The sequence below is a fragment of the Ammospiza caudacuta genome, chromosome 3, assembly GCF_027887145.1.
Source record: "Ammospiza caudacuta isolate bAmmCau1 chromosome 3, bAmmCau1.pri, whole genome shotgun sequence".
NCBI classification, from domain to species: Eukaryota; Metazoa; Chordata; class Aves; order Passeriformes; family Passerellidae; genus Ammospiza; species Ammospiza caudacuta.
Window position 1 is genome coordinate 10931454 of NC_080595.1, and position 24382 is coordinate 10955835.

General features: G+C 35.7%; 1 long non-coding RNA gene across 1 annotated transcript in view; it reads right to left on the reverse strand.

Moving 5' to 3' along the window:
- LOC131556352 (uncharacterized) overlaps positions 1-24308 on the reverse strand; it is a 38839-nt gene extending 14531 nt beyond the window's left edge. Inside the window, exon 1 of the long non-coding RNA XR_009274617.1 lies at positions 24186-24308. This is a non-coding gene — a long non-coding RNA (uncharacterized LOC131556352). The remainder of the gene's footprint in view (positions 1-24185) is intronic.
- Between the last annotated feature and the right edge of the window lie 74 nt (positions 24309-24382).

The following is a 24382-nucleotide window of genomic DNA, read 5'->3' on the forward strand; positions in this document are numbered from 1 at the left end:
CCTGACAAGCACATCTTTCCTGAGACACCATGAATAAGAACAGTTCAGCTAAAATCCCACTGTCCTTCTCATTAAGGAGGGACATCTCCCCCTTTCTTCACACCCAGTCCTCTGTCCTGTGCTCTTAGCACCTCTCAGTTCCATCTGTATGCTGTGGGCAGACCTGAGCTGACGTCACTGTCATTTTTTATGAAAAATCCCTTCACCAGGATTTCTTCTCCTGGGAAAGCTGAGAAGCCTCAGCATCTCCATGTTTGGTTACTTTGGAATGTGATTTGGAAAGTTGTTTACCCAACGTGTGAATTGTTTTTACTTAATAACCAATCCCAGTCCATCTGTGTCAAGACTCTGATCGGTCACAAGGTTTTATTATTCATTCTTTTCTAACCTTCTAATGACTCCTTTCTCTTTCTTTAGTATATATATTTTCTTTTAGTATAATATTTATCATAAAATAATAAATCAACCTTCTAAAAACTTGGAGTCAATTCTAATATCTCACCTCGTCCTGAGACCCACTACAACACCACAACAATTAATAACCAACAGCTGACATCAAGCTGAAGTTTATTTTACTGTATTCATCTCTTGGGAATTGGTATGATTCCTGAAGTACAATAAAAATGGCAATCCAAATGTAAAATTTCGCTTATAATCCAAATTGATTAGTGGGGTTTGGGACTTATTGGTACCCTAGGTTCAAGTGATGCCTAGAGAGGCTGGAACAGAGGCTAGACAGAGTAAGAGAAATAAAGTAGTTATTTTTTAAAAAGGTCTTCAAAGGCTACACCTTGGGCAGTACAAGAGCCTGGCCCTGGCTCCACCAAGATGGATGGCGAGTCACGAGTTCTCACACTTTTATAAATTTTGGTCCATTTGCATATTGGGGTTAATTGTCCATTTACAGCCTCAGGTAATGAAGTTTCATCCTCCCAGTTTTTCTGCCCCCAATTTTCTGTTTATATTTTTTGGGCCTGAAGCTGTAATGGTGTCCCTGGTTCTTGAATTGCAAAAGGATTGTTTTGTGTGACTGAACTGTGAGGAGAACTTGCTAACACTTTATATGAAGTTCAGAATTATATACTAATGCACTACAGAAAAGTATGTAAGTACAGGAAAATATGAAAGCTACAGCTTAAGGCATCACAAGCAGAGTTATTCTTACCTGTCACACTGCTTATCCAAATGCCAAATATCTGCAAGAATTTTTGACAGCGTATAATGCACCAAAGTTTTCTGAAAGCATCAGAGGTTTTTTGGCTTTCCCATGGAAAGAAACAACGCTGCGTTTCCTATTTTCCTGTTTTAAACTCTTTTGTTTCCCTCCCTCCCCTCTACTTAGCCCTGATGCCCTGTCCTGTTAAGGGCTCCTTCCAGCTGTACACCAGCACAGACCATCTGTCTAATGATGATTTTATACATGGATTACTTCCAGCACAGAACTGCTGCCCACAATGGTCCCTCCCAGAACTCTCTTTCTTCCTTTTATGCTCCTGTACTTCATGTTCATTTACATTGACCACACTCATGCTATTGGTGGCCACAGAGCAATAAAAATGTTCCACCAGCATTTATTAATCCATTGATAAATTATATGAAATCACTCTACAAAACCTACATTGCTTTTCAAGCTCAGCTATTATGCTAATACATTACTGGTGCTTACTTGTGTTTCTAATTCTCCTTTTTCCCCATGGGCAGCTGAGCCACTCAAGGAAATTCACTGCAATGCAAAAAGGAAACACAAGAAATCTACCTACTAGAAATGCTTCATTAGTATTTATTCATTGATTTCCTTTGTTTGAGAGAACAATGAACCAGAAATGTAACAGAGCTTTTAAAAACAAGTTTAAATTCCGCTTTATCCAAACTATTGTGTTCCATCACCAATCTCAGTTGCTGTTTGCCAGAAAAACAACTCTTCACTTTAGGGGATTTGTTCCAACTGGGATTTTGGATATATAAACCAAATATGAGAAATTATGCCATGAAGAACTTTCCTGTCAAAACAGATGTTGAAAGCAAAAAGAATCTGAGGGAGCCTCAATGTAAAGTACAAATTGACACTCAAATACTGGATCAGCCTTGCAGCCAATTGAGAATAAAACTAATTTTCACATTTTGAACTAAATTAAAATATTTTTGCAAAGCATTAACCTAAAATTAATTAATCAAATTATTTTTTTATTAATTTAATGGCTATTTATTAGGTAGTAGGTATCAATCACGGGAAAATAATCAAGTATTTTAAAGCGTAGTACAGGTTTAAGGTGTTCAAATAAATGGCCAGTATGTATATATATTCAGTGAAATTGTTAAGTGTAAAAAGTTAAAAAAATGCTCAGGTGATTTCTTAATTTAAAGTAATAAAACGTCCCTGGGACTTAGATGTTAAATTCACTGAATAATTTCAAGTTTCTGACTGAAAGGCTATTTGAAGAAATTTAGTTTTAATTTACCTTAGTTTAACTTTTCAATGTATTTCTTGACAAAAAATCCAGAGCAGGGTTCTATTGAAAAATAAGCTTATTTCTGTATTACATTTTAACTTTTTCAATTTTTATACAATTTCTATAATTTTCTATGTTAAAAGAATTCCTTTCAAATTTTATATTGAATTTCAAGGATGTCAACACTGAAAGTTTTACTTCCAAATTTTCTTTTCCCCAGATGGGATTATTTGTTTTGAATTCAACTTAATTTTTTAAAATTATTTAGCCATGGATCCTGAATTTTTCAGCAAACAGTAAAAAACCCAACCAAACCTAAATCATTTTACATTAACCGTTCTCATCAGACCCAAAAAACTAATTACAGACAACTCAGCTCAAGAAACTTGTGAGTTGTAGTAAAAGAAATACTTTCATTAGCCAGGACTATATCAGCAAATTTGTTTCCTGGTACAAATTTCACATCTATTCTCATTCACAGTTCTGTTATAGTTTGCCCTAAATGTTACACATTTCCCAAATTCTGAACTTTATTAATTACATTTAGCTCTTTTTAATAAAAATTGAATACATTCTCTGTATCTTCCCTTTCAGATCCACTGCATGGACCATTTCTGCCATAGAAGAAAACTTAAAAAAAAAGTAGCATGAAAAATTTCTAGCAGTTACAAAACTGACTGTGTCTTGTTATGTTTTCACTGATTTTCTGTGGGCTTCTTTTGTTTCCATCAGTACTAGATGAAGACCACTGATAAGATTTAGAGATCTAGTTATCTCTTCTGCCACTTCCACACCCTGGGTGCTTGCAGAGTCATCTACTCTAACCATGCCTTTGTTCTTTTTTCTTTTTCCCAGAATTTATTAACTATGCAGGGGCACAAGTTCACGTGAATTATCTTCTAGAATTTTTTCTTTTTTTCCCCCCCGAATAATAAGAGGTTCTGGCTGTATTGGTTTCCCTACACAGAAAAGAGCCCTTCTCACCAAAAGGAAGTGCACTGTGAATGAGCTCAGAAACCTCTGACACAGCCAGGGGAGAAAAAGTACACAAAATGCGTTGCTTTGTAAAGCCTGGCTAAGTTTTGTCACTAATTCCTCTGCCAGAAGGTGAAGCCAAGTTTGCACTTTTGTGTGCAAAAGGGTTTGAGAACCCTTCTTTGAAACTCTCTTCAAACCAGCAGATTACTATTCTTGATAGATTATCTTAAATAAATTAATAATGGTTTTTATCCCCCTTCTTCTGCATATAATTTTCTTTTAATGTTTCCTGTTCTTCCAGCTTTATATCTATGACTTTCTGGAACACGTAAGTAAATTCTGGCCTTTCCTGATTGGAAAAATGTATTTGCAGTATGGGTGTGGAAGTGCATATCTACATATTCACATGTAAAATTTGAGATCAGAAATAGATTGTTTTCAAACCATCTCTATGCCATAACAGTTCTACCACAATGCCTGCAAATAGGAAGTCTGAGGTTGCAGCAATTTCAAGTTAATAGTGCTGCTTTTCCTGTATACTCCTCAGATTTGCAAGCACTTTAAGGTTGTGTAGGGTTCATAAGCCCAGCTTTCAGTGCCTTCTTTGCATTTGGCAATTTAATTGCCACAACTTTAAAAATTTCTTTTACAGTAATCAGTCATGACTATTTCTCAGGACTGGGCTCTTTAATTTCAAAGAAATATATTGAGCTGTGGTTTTGAAACATACAATGGATAAAATGTCAGTAATCCAATAAACATTGTGGAAAGAAGTAACAAAAAAAATCTCAAACTCCCATTGAAATTCTTAGAATTGCACAATACACAATAGATACAGGCTGCTATTAAAACTCCAACAGCTGCATTGAAACTCAGCAACCCATGACCATAATAACATCATCTTATTTTTTAATGTACCCTACCAAAGCTCAAACTCTGATTGTTGTTCTCAAGCATACTTCTGACTGAACTAAAAAGAAAAATAAATTGTTTTCAGTGAAATCACTACAAATACTCATCAACCATTGGAGCTGTAATTCCACTTTTGTTCCCCACCATTTTAAAAAAGATTATTTACTGCTGGTCCGTGCCTCAAGCATCTGATCAGAAACTAATTTTTTCCTTATCAGCTTCTCCAGACAACAAACTCTTTTCCTGAGGAAATATCAGTCCTTTAAATTTAAACATATTGTTTATAAACATACATAATAAATATTTTCCTGTTTGTTCTTACAGGGCCCAGATTTTACTGGCTGCATTCAGAGAATAAAATTTCACCTGAATAGGTACTAAGACATATCCTGAAAGGTTTAATCTGTGTTTACTTTACCTAAATTTATTTCCTCTAGAAAATAACCTGTTAAGACCACAGCAAACTATTCCAGGTGGTGATTTAATTGAAGTTGTATAAAGAAAAAGAAAACATTCCTGGTTTATAAAGGGAAAAATGGAAATTGCCAGATAGGTATTTGCTTCTCTATTTATTTATTATTAGTACATATTTGTTAGTAATACATAGAGGAATGTATCTGAGCCTTTCTAGGCACTTTGCATGCAAAACTACAAAGAAATATGTTGTAATTCTAGTTGTTATGCTGCTGGGTGAAAGCAGGAAAGATTGTTTTTTCCACCCATCCTGGATTATAAAGGAGAAAAACCTAAAAGGCGGATGCTCATTCTGTTGTTGATCTGCACTTTTCCCATCCATTATACTCTGCCCTTTGTATAATTCCAACCAATATTTTCTAAAACACATTTTTCAAATGTGTTGAATAGACATTTTCTTACTACGTTCATTACAAAATACTTTCTTGAAATATTTGAAATAATACTTTCAATTAATATGAATTTCTGATTCCAGCAGAAGCTAATGGACAAAAATTATGAAAACTGAGGATGAAATATTATTTTTTTTAGGTAAGGATGGACACAGCACAGAGAGTACTTTCTAAATGAAGAATACAGAGAAGATTGAGGCATTTTAAGACATATGTCTTGCAATCCTCCATTCAACACGGCCCCCAAAATTTCTTTTACATACTCCATATAAATCTGTATGCATCAGGCTGGCACAATGGTTTATTTTTATAGCATCAGGATTATGACTTTTATGACTGAAAAATAAAAACCAGATTACAAAACCAGGTAGAGTTATTAAAATATAATACAGCTCTGACAAGATGTTAAATCTTTAAGCAGCATCCCAGAAGTCATCACAAGCCTATAGAGGCGACTAACTCTAACATGAGGCATCATAATTCTTTGTAAAGTGACTTAAAGGCTTTCAGAATTACATCTGATAATTTGCTAGTCTAAATTACTTTGAACACATCTAGGAATTCTGACCGAAAATACTTCTTGCAAAGCAGGTCTGGTGTACACAGGAGAAAAGTCCCAAGATATTGTGCCAACCACAACAGATTTCCTTTTGTGAAGGCATCCCCTGCTTTTCTAGAAATCAGTCTCCTGTCTCTCAGTTGTCATTTGCAGGTAGGGAGCAGAAAGTCAAGCACAGACAAAGAGGTTAATTTCCATAAACAGTGAACTGAACATAAATTTGATTTCTTTTTCCTCTTTTCATTCAAGAGAAAGGGCTTAGTAAAACCTGGAAGTTTCAGAAAGGACAGGTCAACATAGTATAACTATGAATCCATGGAGACGAAACATTTCTCTGAGTATTAGAGACTTTTTTATTGTTTGAAAGATTGCTTAAATACAGCAAGAGAGTCCAATTAAATTTGGTACCTGTGGGACTGGAAAAGGATAAGAAATCCCAGTGAAGTTTGGCGGAGTTGAAACAAGGACATGCAGTGAGCTATGGGCTACATGGGTTTTTTAGTACTTTTAGCTAAGCCTAAAAGATTGCATGAACATAAAAACCTAGAGAACAGCAAAAAATGAGATGTCCCAATTGTGTGATCTTACAGTGCCCAGGTGGCATAAAGTGCCAATAATATGGAAAATAGGAGTCATGCAAAAAAAGAAAAAAATACAAAAAGGGAGGAAGGCACTGTGGTGCTGACCACAGTGACAAGTTTTATTCCACATTTATTCACCAAATTAGCACTGCAGGCTCTCCCTGTTCATTAAGGACCAAGCCAAGACAGTTCCTTGTACAAACATAAGCAAATGGAAATTTCTTTCATTCACTATAGAGTGAATTTGTATAATGACCAAATTCAAAACTTAATCAAGAATTATTGTAATTTAAAAAGCCCTCAACTTATAGCTACTCAGCCTCCACACATCTACCATTTATTACACAAGCAGCAGCATTCTCAAAAGGATTAATAATTTTTGCCATGTGTTGGAATGGAAATAGTGAAGACAATCATTATGCTGCAGCATAACACAGCAAAGAGAACAATTCCAGCTTTGGAAAAATCCACTGAACTATTAGTTACATTAATTGTCATTTCCACCCTTCCTTGAATAAACAGAGAGGGAAAAAGCAGTATCAAGGTGTGCTCATCTCAATTAACAACAAATTCACATACATGTGAAGAGAAGGAATAAAATAGCTTGAGATCCCTCACTCCAAAGGCAAATTATCCTTGTGGCATCATTGTTCACTGTGGTAATATTGCACTAGAAATACCAGCTGTGCATCCATGTTTAATTTATTAAAAATCAAATTCATTATGTGTAAAACCAAACAACAGTAGAAACCAAAGAAACGTGTCTACTGCATTTCCTGCTTGTATTTCCCTTTCAGGTCTCAGATATGAAGCATTTTCAGTCAAGTTTCCAGCTGTGTCCATTTCATAGATGAAGTGTAGCAATAGATACAAAAGGTATTATATTCTAGTAATTCTGTATTTCTGGTTTCCAGCTCTAATTTGAGGGCCATCTTTGAATTAAATGCACTGTCATTTTACATGTATCAATCTGATATCTTATTAATCTTTTACTTTGAATGGGGAAAAGTCACATAGAGAATGTCAGCATCCCTCAAAGCAGAAGAGCCAAAGGACTGGATTCAAAATTTTCTGAGCTGACAAATTCAAGACCTAGAGCTGACTTTCCCAAAGACTCTCCTTCCATTAAAAAGCTGAATCTCACTTTTGATTTGATCTTTTTTTCAGATGTATTTTCCCCAGTCTGTATTTTTTCAGAAACAAAAGTTTTCATTGTATTCATCCTAACATTGTTTTGCTGAAATAACTCACTACAGAATTCAGTGTATGTCTGTAACAAATTAACTTTTCCCAGTGTGCACTAATTTATATTTTTAAACCAGAAACCACCTGTCATGAGAATTCCCCCTATGCCAGGTTTATATTTAAGATTCTCTCACAAACCTTCCTCAAGGACATTTAGATTATGATTATTCTGAATAATTCTGCAACTACAACCATTCCCATCCATTCCCTCAGGACATTAAGGATCTAGCTATGCCTACACATTGCACTCATTCTCCAAAAAGTTCTTTAAATAGCCAGAAATAGAAGCCTCAAATCCTAATTTAGCTTTTTCTTCCAAGGGCAGTGAGCCAGTGCTTGGGAGTAGTGACCCAGCTCCACACAGAGACTTGTGATTGACCAAAATCACCAAGATACATGCACAGAGCCATTAATAACAGCAAAACTACCCCAAAAATTGCTGCTGCTCCACCCCACTGTCAAAGGAATGGGCTTTGAAATTGCACATTCCTCCTACTCCATACGGAGAAACATCCAACTCCAGGACAAGCACAGCCCCGAGTGAACATGCATGTAAATAGCTGGATTTTACACTGAAATGAAGAGACTTTCTGCAATAAAAAGAAGACAGAAAAGGGAAAAGGAGAGAACTGTTAACACTTCATTGTCATTTGCCATCTGGCTGAATACAACAAAGAAGCTTTTAATGCAAACCCAAATGTCTAAATTTAGTCAATAAAAGAAAAAACTGAGGACCTCTTCAGCACTGCAACCAACTCTCACAGTTTCTCATGACAGAAGACACAAAATCCCCTTTTATTGTGCCAGAGAATGCAGTTAAAACTAACTATACCAAAAGCTTGGAATATGGGCTGCATATAAACTTTTCCTTTTTTTTGAAAACAAACAATGTAATATGGTTTTATAAATATAAAAAAAAAAAAAAAAGAGGAAAACTTATAAGTGCCCCTTTCAAGAGTTCTCTTTTTCAGCTTAAACTTGTGGAAATATTTTCCATGTTCAGACATTTTATGCTGGCAAAAATGACCCAAAGGGAAAGCAGCACAGAGAGAAAGAATCAGATTTTTTTTCCCTCCAACATATTACTGCAATATCCTTAGGAAACAGCAAATAAAAACTCCTAGAAAGAAATAAACTTCCTGAATCCTTTATATTTGTCCTGTTGCAAGGAACCATGTCACATATTATTCATGAACTTGAAAAGATCCATCTTCAGCTATTTTGAGTGTTTTGCTTCTATTTCTCTTTTCAACTCTTAACAGCTTTGCTCTGGAAGCAACGCTTTCACTTTTAAATTTTGACACCTTACAGGGTAGTTTTTTAAATGTGAAAAGTACAGTTTATCTAAATTTCCTTGTCACTTTAAGCAGAAAGATACTGAGAATTCAGCTAAAGGTGTTGGAAGCTGGGGGCTGGAGGCAGCATTTCTTCAAAGTTTTGGGACTTTGTCATGAGAAAAAATAGATTTTTTTCAGCGTCCATATTCTAAAGGAACATCTTTTTTCCCTCCCATTAAAAAGGAATAAAAAAGAAGAGTTTTATTTAGGACTGTCCTAGTAATGAATTATTCTCTCTTATCTGCAGAGACATCGACAGCTTACCAGAAGTGAGATGGCAGGAATTGTATTTCTAATACATTGGAGCAAGATAACATACTACATAAAACAGCACTGCTGTTGAAGCAGCACTGCTAGAGATGGGAAGTAGGTATTTCCCATTATTAGGAAAAAAAGAAAAGAAAGAAATGTTATTCCTGCTAACAGAAGCATCAGCAGTGATTTCAATATAGTAGTGCATGCTCTGGGAGTTAAATTTTAAAAATACATACTTAGAGCCAAAATCTGCCACACTTTAACCAGGATAGGAAAAGGCTCATTTTAAATTGATCTTCATTCCAAGCAAGAATGTAAATACATACTTGGAAGGAAATGCCCTTCATGGAGAAAAACATGGAAGTGCACTATGCACTAAATAACTAATAGGTAATTGCAAACACTCATATTACCACATGTCACAGACATCTTTTATAGAAAATCCTTTCCTTAGGATTTTTCCTCCTGAGAAGCTGGGAGGCCTCAGGAACAAAATGCAAACATTGATTATCTGCTGCTGTGGAATGCAACAGGTGCATCTGTGATTGGCCCATGTTGGATGTTTGTAATTAATGGCCAATCACAGCCCAGCTGGCTCGGACAGAGAGCCGAGCCACAAACCTTTGTTATCATTCTTTCCTATTCTATTCTTAGCTATTTCCTTCTGATGAAACCTTTTCTTATATTCTTTTAGTAGAGTTTTAATGTAATATATATCATAAAATAATAAATCAACCCTTCTGAAACATGGAGTCAGATCCTTGTCTCTTCCCTCATCCAAGAACCCCTGTAAATACTGTCACAACCACACACAACAAATTATAACACAAGTCCTATACCTGAACAAGACTTGTGATCAGATCATGTGGCAAGGTAAAAGGGATTCATGAACTGCCCAACCACCAATATATCCTGTAAGCAAGAGTGTTTTCCTTCATAAAAATAGAACAGAATTACATGTCTTACTGAAAAGGACTGGATACTCCCAAGGAGCAGCCTACAGATGCATAATCAATTGCTAATTGACTCCAACAGCACATGGAATGAGGTATTAAAAGGAAAATTTGAGAGACATCATAAAGAGACAAAAGCCATCCTTCCTTTTTCACAAGACTGTCACAGATTGAGGAAAAACTAAGTCAGTAATGGCTTTGAAACAAACCTGCCCAGAGTTTCAAGAGAGCTCCCCTAAAAAAAGCCTTAGGCTTAATATCACAAATCCCATGCACTACCTAAATAATCATTAAAAATTATGGTTTTTCACTCTAAAAGGAGACATGGTACAGCAAAACTGCTCCAGATGTGGCTTAATCCTTCCAGTCTCAAATAACTGCAACAAGCAGAGCAAAGTCATTTCAACTGATCTTTGTGACAGAAGAAAGAATTAAGTGGAAACAAAGCTCATGTTCAGTACAGAAAGCCTGGCTTCAGAAACACCTTGACTGGGCCCACGAACTTCTGACAAAGCGCAAAAGAAAGTCTTGGTTTGAACCAGTCTGTAACTAGAAACAACTGGGCACATGCATGAAAAATAGAAAATTTTCACTCATACTTTCTTTTCTTTGTAGTTAATCACAAAACCACAGAAAAGGGGACAATGACTAAGGCATTTTCAAACAGGAATTAGAATAAAAGTCGTGGTACAAAGAAAGGTTGTGTGTCTTACATACAGCTGTTTAAAGAAAGAATCAAACAGAAAATGTAGCTGAAATTCAGCCTTTCATTTACTTCTGGGAGCAGATCGCTGAAGAGAGAAAAGCTGCAGAATGTTTTTATGTTTTAAGGAAAAAGGAACAACTAACCACAGCCTACTGAGCACAGTATCAGAAGACTGTTAGAAAAGATCCAAACTCCTTTGACACTCTTTTGATTCCCTTAGCTTATGGAACATTTGTTACTTATGCAAATATTTCTGATAATCACCAGAAATTAAAACATTAATGATTTCACATTATTGTATTACCACTAGGGGTAATTTGAGCGTGTCATAAGACTGTCTCCCAGTCTATATTTGAATTTTAGAATTGCCATGATCAATATTTTATTGTGCTTTTTTGCTTAGCACTAGAAGAAAATAAAAAAGAAATATGACTGTAGTGGAAGAAGTTTTCAAATGTATTCTGCTTTATACTTTTATTTTCGATCAACCATACTCCTAATACATTTTACTTGGGGTTAATTTAGTCAGCACAAACTTTTGGCCTATAATTTCTGTTTATCAGAATGAAGATTCCATAAATCTGTTTTAACAAAAGCAACGCTGAGAACAAACATGTTTGGTCCATCATAAATAGATGTGTCTCAAAAATATACATTGCATCTCTGATCATTGCATTTTTTGGAAAGCCTGAGTGCCTGAAAAGCTGAAATTTTCCTTGTGTTACGTACAAAAAAAAAAAAACCCTAAAAAAGTAAACAGTTTTCTAATTCAAATATATTTTAATGCCATTGTGTACTTGTAAGTGAAGCAATTATTCACATCCTCAAGTTCTCCTCCACGAAAGATGCAAATGCAAGTTTGCATGCAATAGCTGGCTTTTCAGGGGAAAAAAAAAGGGTATATTTTCCACATTAAAACAATGACAACTATGCATTTTATCCAAAAGTTGAATTGAAATTGCTAGCTTTTTTTATTCAAGTGGTAAAAGTCAAAACACAGTGGTCTCTAGAGAACAGTCAGATACTCCAAAATCTGTACTCAACACCATTGATGGTGAGCTCCATCTAGACATACTCCTAAGAGAAGTGGTGAGCAGATTTAGCATCACATCCACTCAGATCTGCAGAGAAGTTGAGAGACAGCAAAGCTGAGAGTCCTGAAGCCTTGAAAAATCAGCACAAAATTAACAGCCTGATTTTGGCAGCAACAACCCTGTGCTGCTGGGTTAACAACAACATTTTGTCAGATCAAAGTGTTTTTTGGATATATTTTTTTCACCACCAAGTCATAATCTTTCCACTGATAGTTAAGGTTTAAAAATTCCTTTTTTCCAATTACTGCAAATATATGCCACAGCATATTTTAAAAGCAGCCAGACCCCAGTTCACATTGATATTCCAAAAATATGCTCCCCTCTGCTGAATTCTGTTGTTTGACCTCATTCCTGGAAAACTGTGCTAATAAAATCTTGACTGTAAACAGATACCAACAACTGCCAGGGAATCTAGCAAACAATAAATGAGGTCCAATATCCTGTGTTATTTAAAGTTTAGCCAGAGTCACAGAGATCATAGCACCTGTACTTCCATAACACAGCAATCATTTTATACTCCATTTACACATGAGTCAGGGTTTCCATTCTTACCCTTCCAAAACCTGTATTTTGAACCAATGAGCCCCACAAAGCAGTTAATGAATTCCATAGACTACATAGCAGTGACTGGATGTACCTTGAAGTGAGAGGAGACACTTTTTAGGAGCTTCCCTATGACAGTGCAGCTCTGCATAATGCCAGCAGAAAACTCTGCCTTCTAGGCAGTAATGATCCTGTCAGCAAGACAGGAAAGAAATGTAAACTCTGCTATAGCCAGGGGATGTAAAAGATAACTGAAGCGCTAAAAAAAAGAAAAAAAACTCTTAAACATAAGAGTTTTGGTCCCTACTTGAGGGTGAAAATGTGAAAGTTTTATGCAAAGTATATTTATATAAAGGGAGATATTGCTAATCTACAGTAGTAAGCAATAGCTGATGTTTCTTTAAGAGGTTTAGGACTAAAAAAACCTGAAGTGACATTAAAACTAAAGCTGTCTAAGTGCTACATGTAGTGTGCTTAAGAAAACCCAGGAAGAGAAGGTGGTTTAGTTTTTTACTGAGCTCTAATGAAACTGAGCACATTAAGTGACTGCTAGGTGCAATCTGCTGATCCAGAACCAGATGCAGAGCACGTTGGAGCTTCCTGTCAAGTTAATGAGCTGCAGATCAGACCCACGGGAGGCCTGGCCCGCAATGCTGACACTTTCTGTCCACTGAATGCCAGAAGTATCTACTGTATTTTTTGTTCCTTGGACTTGTTTTCCATGCTTAGCTTCCTCTTTGACTCTATAATAAAATACATTTAGAACATCTTCACACTAAGACTTGTACTGAGAACCATTCACCTTCCTCATATCCTGCCTAAATATCAGATTTACAGTAACAACATTTTCACCTACAGTTTCAGATCCCATGAGAAAATCCAGAACTTTACTGAAATTTTGTGGAGACCACTGGGCTTGTGCTTCTTGACTTGAGATACAGTTTCAAGAGAAAAAAGTGTGTTTGCTTGAGAAAAGATTAAACTTTGTCTATTTGAGCGCCCCCAGGGAATGTGCAAATAACTGGCCTTTCAGCTTGTCAGAGCAAAGCTGAACTATTGGATCCACACAGATGTTGGACAGTGGATTCTATCCAGCCTTCAGCTCACAGACTCCACCATAAAAGATGTTCTAAATGAAATTCTTTTCTGGTGGATAGTGACTATTTCTGAGGAATCCTGTGTTTTGGATTGAAGAAGGAAAATAAAATGTCAGTGTGTAGAATACCTTTTAACAGAGATCCCTTTTTTTTTCTGCTTGAACACCTTGCTAGACCTGCCTTTCATGGGAATTGCAAAATGATTTCCTGGTGAATCCCTGTACTGCCTTCCAAGCTTTTTTTCCTGTGGAATAGATTCCTTCTAAACACACAAGATATCCCAAAGGACACTAATCCCAACCAGGCTGTGGTGTCTTTGTCATTCAGTGAGTGTGGGCAGAGATCTTTCATCATAGGGATGCTGATGATTGGCTAAGATTTGGGAAGTGCCTGTGGGTAGGACAACTTTAGTATTAAAAATCTGTGGCATGGCTTAAGGGAGGTTTATATGAGTCAGTACACTTTCATCTGTAAAAATATGGACTTTTGTCTTTAGGAAAATCCTTTGTGAATGAGCAAGTTGCCAACATTTTGATGTAAGAACTGTTTAAATTGGCTTGTGTAGTCACACAAATGAAGAAATGTATGTGTGGTGATAATATGGAAATGTGCCATTTTGCTATAGAGAGAGAGCTACAATTATATTTGCTAGAATAGTCGGTCATAGGACACAGCAACATTTTAAGCATCTTCCTCATCCTTGCAATAGGTAGCTGCTCATTGGGTTTGGGGTGAGGATGTGGGATTTGGCTTTTTGGACGGCTGTGTTTGGTTTCTTTTCTTTTTTATTTCACCAAGTGTCCCAGTCACTCTAACCAAAAAAAAAAAAAAAAAAAAGCAGAAATGCAAAACAAAAAAATGCAAAACAAAAAAATAATTACTTCTACCAATAACTTGCAAAAGGCAATGTGAAATCCAGAAGATGTAGAAGATGGCACCTCTCCTTACATGGCCACTGAAGGATTTTTAGTGGTACCTCTCCTGTCACCATGTCATTTTTATCAATATAATGATCACTTCCTTCAAAATCTGTCCTGGTGTATCATTCTGCTTTCATTCACGCTGTGTGCTTGCACACTACCAAAACATTGACTACCAAAGCTGGCTCCTGTCATAAATCACTGCAACTTAAGGTATTATTTCTATAAATATAGACAAGACCTAATGTGTTAAAAACTTGAATTTCCACAAGCATATGTAAGTTTTGACAAAGATTTCAACAAAAGTTAGAATTTCTGGCTAAAATCAAGGCGGAAAAATTACTGTTTCCATATCATCTGTGGGAGTTCCTGCGTATCTAGTTATCTTGCAGGATCTGCTGCTGGTTTTTTCACATTTTTCAAATTTCTATCTTGATGTACTATAGAAAAGTTTACTAACTCTTCATATCATTGATGTCAAATGCAGAGAATGGAGAGCATTTCTTGCCGTAACTTAGCATGTTTATGGAAATCAAAGCTTTGGCAAACTTAAATACCAATATGAGAATTTATACTCATGTTGTATTACTCTTAAGTAATACAGGAAGAATTTTACTAAGTAGCATTGAAAAGATGTAAAATATTCATATATAATTTATTCAACTGTTTATGAGGAAAGCCTGATGATAGAATAATTTTGAATAAATATTTTATACATTGATTCAGCTAATTTATAAATAGCAAACTTAACTGGTTAATATTTTATTCAATGTAAAACACCAAAATTCACTGGATACATTTTATGGAATCTAACTCATATATATGTAATTGCATATCACTACTCCAGGATTCAAAACAATATTTTTCACTGCTGATATTAAATTAGTAATGAATTAATATATCTTGGTTATCTTTGGTTTTATTTTTAACCTAATTGTCTGTGTTGGATAGAGACTTTCACCTTTTTAGTCACTTCTTACAAAGAAGCTTCTTATATAACTATAAAAATCATGTTTCCATAGTCAAAAATAATAGCAACTTTGTCCAGACCTTTCCCCTAATTCAGAGTAACAGCAACTGGAAATGAAAAATTACCAATCCCTTAGCTAATGGTACAAGATGTACTCAATTGTATGAACTAGGAGCAATGAAGTGCACAAATTAATTAAAAATTAAAAATATCAAGGAAAAAGGTCTGTCACTTGTTGGGCCAGTCAGGGATTTAAGTATAGGAAAAACATGGGAATGATGCAAACTTCCACCAAAATGAGAATAACAAAACTGCCAAAAATAACACAAGAAGAACAAGGGCTAAGGAAATGCTTTCTGGATTTGGATGTAGGTCTGATACATCCTCATTTGCCAAGCTCAGAAAATATTTTCAATTGAAGATAGCTATAAAGCTTATGATATGGATAAACATTAACAGACCAAGTGGAAAATAACTCCAACAGCTGGGGATATCTGAGGTTATGAAGACTGTAAAATAAATATTGAGAAACTGTTGAAACCTAAACCACTTAATGAGTATTAATATTGTGCCAGCTTTCACAATAAAGAAATAGAATGATGCAATTAATAAGTAAAGGCTGAAACATTTTCAAAAGAAATACTTTCAGCAAAATAATTCTGATTTCACTCTCCCATGTTTAGAGAGTTAACTTTTTAAAGCCTGTATATATAAATATAGATATGTGAGTTTTTACATTTTATGTAGTAATACGTAATATTTATTAATAAAAAAATAGAAAGATGCAATATCAATAAAAGACACAAAATACAAACCAAAAACCACCAAATAACTGACTAATCCTCCAGTGAGTGGAATGACAGGACTGCTTCTACAAATGCTTCAAAGGTACAAGGTTTCTCACTATTTAATATTTTCATGGATGTCCTGGGCAATCAAACATTGTCTATACCAAAGATAAATGTCATTCACTTCATTTGGTATAGAACTTCTTATGAGATCTTGAATGTGTTCATTAATCTATGGCCAAACATTATAAGGAGCTTTTCAATACTATGGGAGATTTTCATAACAAGTAGAGATTGTAGAAAATGTTTCTTTTGTTCATTTTGGCAAGAAGGTATCGTGGCCATTAGCACCATACTCTTGAAACTTTACAACCAAATGTGTCTTTTGGAATCAGATTCCACCAAGCACTAATCTTCATCTTTCATGTTGATAAAGATTTTAACAGCTGCACATATATTTTTCATTAAAAGATACCCTCAACCCTGTAATCTATGGCCATAATATTGGATTCAAGCTTAAAATGTGAATTAAAAAAAAAAAAAAATCCCCCTGTTCTGGAGAATTAAAATTTAGCTTAAATCAGACATAAAGGAAACGGAACCTGGGCTTTACTCATCTCCCAGCAGTATCATCTCCTTTGCTGAAGCAGTCCTGCAGAATTTTTAACTTAAATGTTGGCACAGGAAAAAGTTTTAAAATACTGCCAGCTATTTGAAAATTAAATTGTCCTTCTACATTCATGCATATCTTAATAGCATTATTCATTTCTTATTCACATTAGACTTCATCCTAATGCATAAGCATTAAAGCCTCAGCAGCAGTTTCAGCTCTGCCGTACACAGCTAGGTGCTGGATATAGATCATAAAAAAGTTTCCTGCCTCGAGGGATGGGGAGATCAAGACCTTTATCCTGCACAGGCTCATTCAGAAGATCAAGTTTCATTAGCTGTGAGAAGAGTGGCAACAACATACAAGCCTGCCTAACTCATCCATCCCAAATTTTAGTTAAGGAAGCGGTCCCAATGATCTCAGTGGAGCTGCTCACGGAATATTATAAATTTAAATGCCAGCATACGTATTTGAAAGATCAGGGTCACAGGCATTTTGTTTCTTCCCTTTTCCACTGCACATGATTTATGCTTCCTCTAATGGTGAGTTGTCAGACAAGAAGTGCTGCAAGATGAATTATTGTCCAAAGTGTTCCTCTGGTCCCCCAGGTGTGTGGTGTATTATGAAATGTTGGCTTGGGATAATTCAACAGCCCATCTCTCCCTGGCTTGTTTCTAGGCTGAAAAATGAATTTGCATTGCTGTACTTGGATTTTGCCACTATCCTTCCTCTGCCAGACTCTGACACTTTCCTTTATACGTAAATGACCCACATGGAAGGCAGGACACCTGCAAAGAAACTTCTCTTCAGATGACAATTTTAAGTTTCGAGTGTTAATAATAGCATGACACCATTTGAAAAAATGTTTCTCTGAGTGCTAAGCCAACGGTTGCAAGCTTTGCATAAAATCTGGTATTCCTGGATTTGTTTCCCATCATATTTGCCACATATCATATATATTACCATGCTTCAATTTTCTTTCTACTGTAATGCTTTTTAACCAAAACATTTGGGGAATAAAAGTATATTTAGATTACAAAAGTTTTTAGAAGTCTTATACAAACATCTATCTATTAACCTCATTGAAGGGAAACAATGGAAATTAATATTTGGCTTTTTCCTTAATCTTAAATTATCAATGCGTTTCTCTCATAAGGAGGTTGGCAAGATTAAAGGGTTTTTTTTTTTTACCAAATTGCTAACATTTATCTTCAGTATAGAATTTTCCAATGGAAGAGAAGTGCATGGGAAAAGTGCAAAAAAGGCCAAGATGCAACAGAAAATATTCAGTGTTTTTACAGGCTTCTACTCATGCAGTGCTACTTCATACCTGAATTTTTCACCTGCATTCAAGAGAGTATTTTTTCTATTAAAGACAGTTTGTCTGTATCAAATAGTTGTATGTGAAGTGAGTAACATCCATTTTGACTTACAGAAGTAAATACGAAACTGGAGTTTGGGAATTTCTAAGCAAAAAAGATTTCAGTTTAATGTTCCACTTCTGGGATTATGACAGTGAAATCCCAAACCATATGTTCATATTTATGTTATTCTAATACAACTTTCTGAATTGACTTTTACTATATTGCTTGTGTTTCATAAGAGATTCTAAAGAATGTATCACTAAGCTGAACTCTAAGAATCAGTGAGTAAATATCTGCCAATATGTATACTTGAGTCTTTGAAATAATTATTAAAACTTATTTCATACCAGTGAATTGAAAGATCTGACAGTATATGCTATTTGGAGGTAAGAAAAAACAAAGAAAAAGAATCCAAACTTTTTCATCAGTCTCTGAAATCCATGAAAATTTTGATTAGCAATTATTCACAGAGGTAAATTACTCAAGTGCTCCTTAAAATAAGCTGTCAACAGGAAAAGGATAGATATACTTGGCAGACTCATGAAATAGGGTTAAGACTTAAAATTAGCAGTGCAATTTATCATTCAGATTACTAAGCATGAAACAGTGCAAACAAAAACTCACAAAATTTGGCAGGGAAAGAAAAGGAACAATATAACTGCAGAAAAGAAATCATACAAGGTATTCTATTATATTTAGTGATGATACCTGCCTAATTAAAAAAGAAAAAAATTCAGTCTTCTGTGATCTAAAGTAAATAGAAGAAAGATAGAAAATGAGATAATCTACATTATTGATATGAATGTGTAGTACTGCAGTGATATGATTAAAACTAAACATTTCTACACTTGCATAGTCTTTATACACTGATACAGAGCTAGGTGTACTGCAAATATATTACCTGGACAATTCTTCAGCACATGTAAGAAAAATTCCTTTTATTACATGATTAGTGTTTATTTATAGGGCTCTTAATTAGAGCAAAATTACCAAACCATCCCTCTGAAAAATGAAGCTGTTCCTTTATTTGCAAAAAGATTGTTCTCTCATCAGCTTTCTCATGGCAAATATGACCGTGGAATGCCACACCTGATTTCCACAGAGCCATTTTTAGTGCAACTGTTGTCTTTCAATAAAAACATTCTCCCGTCTGCTGTTCAGTCTTTGTTTTTGTTGTCACCATTGCCATCCCTGTCCCTCTGCCATTATTCTGAGGGGACACCAGGGTGGGGAAACCACAGCACATCCACCTGACAGCAGCACAGGTCCCTTCTAAAGCTTCCAGCTTATCCTTCACTCAGGCAGCTCACCAAGGCAAACATACCAAGCCCAAATTCTTTATACTGCTTTCCACACCCTAGTGCACTCATGGGATCAGCAGCAGGGGGTTTTCAGTAGGAAATTCAATAAAATAGTGACAGAAAGTGCTAGGGCCCACATATCCCACACCTTATTCAGATTTTATACAAAAAGAGATTATTTCTTCATTTCGTCTTGAAATTTTATTAATTCTCTAGTAAGCAGATCAAACTTTTAATTAAAACTAAAATCAAATATCAGAACAGTCATTTCTCACAGTAACTTTGGAGACAACCTTTTGTAGAGTACTGAAAGCATTCACATATAAACACACAATGCTGTTTCATCCTATTTCTAAAGATAGCATGGGAAATGGATGAACATTTCAAAACAAAAATAAATCTCTCATTTCCAATATCAGCAGCAGTGTTTAAATAAATTGATGATATTGCACAGGAAGCACAGAGCAAAAAACACTACCCTCAAGGAAATAAAACTAGAGATAATATAAACTTCAGTGAAAATCCCTTACCTCCAAGCAAATCAGCTAAATAACTCTAAAATTATCTCTTGACTACTGTGCCCTGGAAAGAAGAAAAAATTATAAACAACATAGCAGAAACATACCTGCTGATAATCAACTACTGTCATCACTCGGACAGACACATAGGTTCAATTCTGTCTGCTATGTCACTAAATCCAAAATCTGGATGAGATCAACACAAACCACCAGAGAACATTACAACTGAGGATATTTTACCTTACTTTGCAAAAGGGATGTTTAGTAATATCGATATTTACAGACAGAAATTAATTATTTTTTAATTAATCATACAGCCAGAGTGCTTTGGATTGGAAGAGACCCTAAAGATTGTGTCATTCCAACCTCCCCGACAAGGGCAGGGACACCTCCCACTGTCCCAGGTTGCCCAGAGCCCCATCCAGCCTGGCCTTGAGCACTTCCAGGGATGGGGCAGCCACAGCTTCTCTGGGCAACCTGTGCCATAGTAACGATATTAAGTGTTTTATGAGGCCTTCCAAAGCCAGAATAGCATCTGATTTTAATGAACATTTTCCTCCTGTGTTCAAGAACTTGTAATTTGATCTCAGGCACTTCAATCCATGTAGAGACACATTGCAGATTCTAGTCAGACATTTAATGACATGTTTTCCCATGCAGCATTTATTAACTTTCTATTTAATAGTTTATATCTGGAAGCATCATTGATGAATACTTTAAGTATGCTGCTATGTTTGTTGACAACCACAGGAATTTTTAACAGACACACTCAATTGCTGCAGTTAAAAACCCCTCATATATATATTTCCAAGACTGTATGTTCACACATGTATGTATGAGTCAACAAAACATTTCTGCAGGAAAATGAACTATAATTTTCTGAAAAAGAGTGCAGGAATAATGCTAACTCATTTTTTAACTGTAAAAGTAGATGCATTGCTGCATTCAGTGTAGACAGAACAAATTAAATGGCTAATATTAGGATTTTGTAACCCTGTCTATCAATGTAAATTATTCATATTAGTTGAGATTTTGGCAAGCTTTTATGACTCAGGATGAAATTATGCTAAGGCAGCTAGTCTATGTGTCATAAAGAAATATGTGATCTTTCACCAAGCTAGAGAACCACAAAAATCAAGCATTCTGCCTTGAAATTTCAGGTGAGATTTTTGTCACTGGTACCAGTTATTGCCAAAGAAGAGTTACACAACATGAAGGACCCACACTAACTGAACCGTACAGCCACTGACAATTTTGGCTCTTTTTTTGTCTTAACAGACACAAAGATCATAAGTTTTTGGAATAATAATAAAAGAAGAAAGTTTTAAATGCTTGCAAATCCCTCAAAGTTTCACTGACAGTAAAAAATAAACCCATTAAAAGTTACCAGATCAATGGTTGGACTTAGATGCACTGATGAATGTATTAAACCAGAGGAGCAAATAGCGAATAAACATACCATGCCACACATCTCCCCCTTGTGGAAGGAATCCCAGCTATTATTAGCTTAGATGAATCACTAGGGCAACTGCTCTTGGAAAAAAACACCTTTCCAGACCTAGCCTGAAGATTTTTCTTCTCCTCTTTAAAGAGCTCTATTTCTGGATGATTCCACATACTTGGATATTTGCTTTTGCTGGGATAAGCTACTTGCTCAAAACACTGAGTATCGAAACAAACACCATATGCTTCTTCTCAACTCCAATCCTCTGGTGATCCTCCTGTAAAAGAAAGGGTCTTTCTATGCATTTAAAATAATTCCTCATCTGCCTCACACTGGGGGAACATTGCTTTTTTCATTAGGCATAGATACTCAAAGGCAAAAACATGAGTAACAATACAGGGAGCACTGACTTGGGAGAAATTCCTTTCAGGAAGGAGCTGGAAAGCTCATTTCATGCACAAGAAAACAATGGACACATTTCAGCAGCAAAATCCCCGGGTCAAATAAAAAAATAGAAAGATGTTTCAGCATTGAGCACATTCAAAGTGCTGTTTCTTAAGAATGCTATATAGGAAAAACAATTTACACCAGAAATTCAACAACTTAGTATAACTTTAAACTCTTATGCCTAATACCCATGAGATCAGCTACAACTCCATTCCGCTCTAGAAGCTCCCAAGCTGAGGTTTAACATCCTGAATGACACTGAGATGACTTGTTTTGGTCAGCCAACACTTCTGCAGATGGTCCAGCAATAAAAACCACTCAAAACATCTGTCCCTGTCCTCAGCAAAGTATTTCCCAGATTTGTCTGGATTCAAAACAGTGGTGTAGAGGTCAACATACTTATTTACTCTTCTGAATATAAAATAGGAATTGGGCAGGTTTGGGCTAAGTAACACCAGAATGAAATCAAAGTATGAACCACATCTTCTGTGCCTAAGCCCATTAAATTGTACTGGATGAGAAACCATTTTAAGTTTAATTCCATAATTTTAATTCACATAGGCAAAACACCAGAAGAAGAGAATCCTTTTCTGGAGACAATGTATGTGAATAGATGGAAATGTATTATAGACACCAACGATTTTTAGTTTACAGACAAACCTGGAAGAGCGATAATTTCACAAAGTGTCTTTGTAAAGTGGTATCCTGAAAAAATACAATATTGTAACAGTCAGAAGCAAAATTAATTTTCTTCTGAATGGCCCAGAATGTATATAAGGAGAATGAGGTAGCTCCAAATTTCTGATAAACCTGATATTTTGACTTCAAGATGTTCAGAATGCCAGGCACAAGAATGAGATATTGAGCAATTTGTCATTAATCATTGAAATACCATTTTGTTTATTTCAGACTGGCCAGTTGGACAGAGGACCTGCTAGCTGGATCCTCCTGTACCATTCCTTCTGATTAACCTCAGAAAAAATATCTAAAAACATTTTTAAAAACAAGCTCTTCTACTTCTGGCTCCCTTTTACATGGGAGGTTTTACAGTCTTCCCAATGACTTTAAAAACTCTTGATTTATGTGCAAGGGTAATTTGATAGATATTCATTGTAAACATTTTTCAAAAGTTCTAGAACATGTCTATAAACTGACAAAGGTGGTCATAAACCAATGTACTGTCAAGTCTGCTTAGAAAGCAAACTCTAGAGATTACCCAGTAAGGTTTTGCTGTCTCCAAATTCTATGCTCAGAAAGCAGTAAACTTCCAAATAGATTTATTTATTAGCAGCTTTAATTCTTTCCTCCCATATGTTGTTTCCTTCATAATTAATTGTTTAAAATATCAGACAAAATAACAAAAGGTCAGAAGTCTTTTTTTAATCTTATTTTATCATATGCCATGATTATATTACAGCAGAACAGAGAAGGAGTTTTTTTATTATTTAATATTCAAGTTGGTTTATCTCTTGCTAACAGACTGAAATATTTTATCCTATTCAGGAAGACTTTTATTTGTGGGGAAAAAAACTATCTGGTGTTTTCCTGCATCTCCTGTTTCAAACCTTCAGAGGCAAATATTGAAAAGAAAGAAGTTTCTTCCCTAATAGTTTATCTAGGAAAATTCATTTACTAGCAGTAGTCAGCATTTCTTTCATCAGTGTGGAATTATATAGCAACTGACCAACAGCAATGCCACAGATCACCTCTTCAACAGAGAATTCTTATTCTGCTGCTGAAAAATGCACACACTGGTAAGCACTACACTGAAAGTTGATAGGCTCTTGATTTAAACTTTCTTCCAGAGATGCAGTGAGAAATCTTAGTGAACACTGACTTTATGGGAATGAAATAAGACAGCAAACTGTAGCCCAAAAAAAATTCCTAAAAAACCTGTTTTTATAACATAACACTGTTTTATGACTCTTCCATCTTTTCCTTCCCAGACCACTGCCATGCAGGCAAACCTTTACAAACCTGGCAACACCTCCCTACATCCCCCTGGGTTTGTTACTCTTGTAACAAACCCAGCTTTGGTGGCAAGAGGAAACTCCTTAAGATGGTTAGAGTAATGCTGGGAGGAATAATTAGCCATGTGCCCCCAACATTTTTTCTTGACAAACTATTGCAGTGGAAATAAGTTATTTTTGTGTACTGGTTGTTGTGGAGCAATAAGAAGATGAGTAAGAGCAGGAATATGAGCCAGAAGTCAACTCTCCCACCACCTCCTCTACAAGCCCAGAGTACCTGGACAAGATGAGTGAGAACAGGTCCAAACATCCAGGGATCAGAGAGCAAGGTGAGATCCAAAGTCGGATGCAGGAAAAGTTCAGGAACTCAGGCCGAGCAGAGAGCAAAACTGGACACAGCCACTGCTACAGCATCAGCCAAAGAAGGAGCCAGCAGCCCAGGCAGAGTTTAAATAGAGCCCCTGGGCACATGGG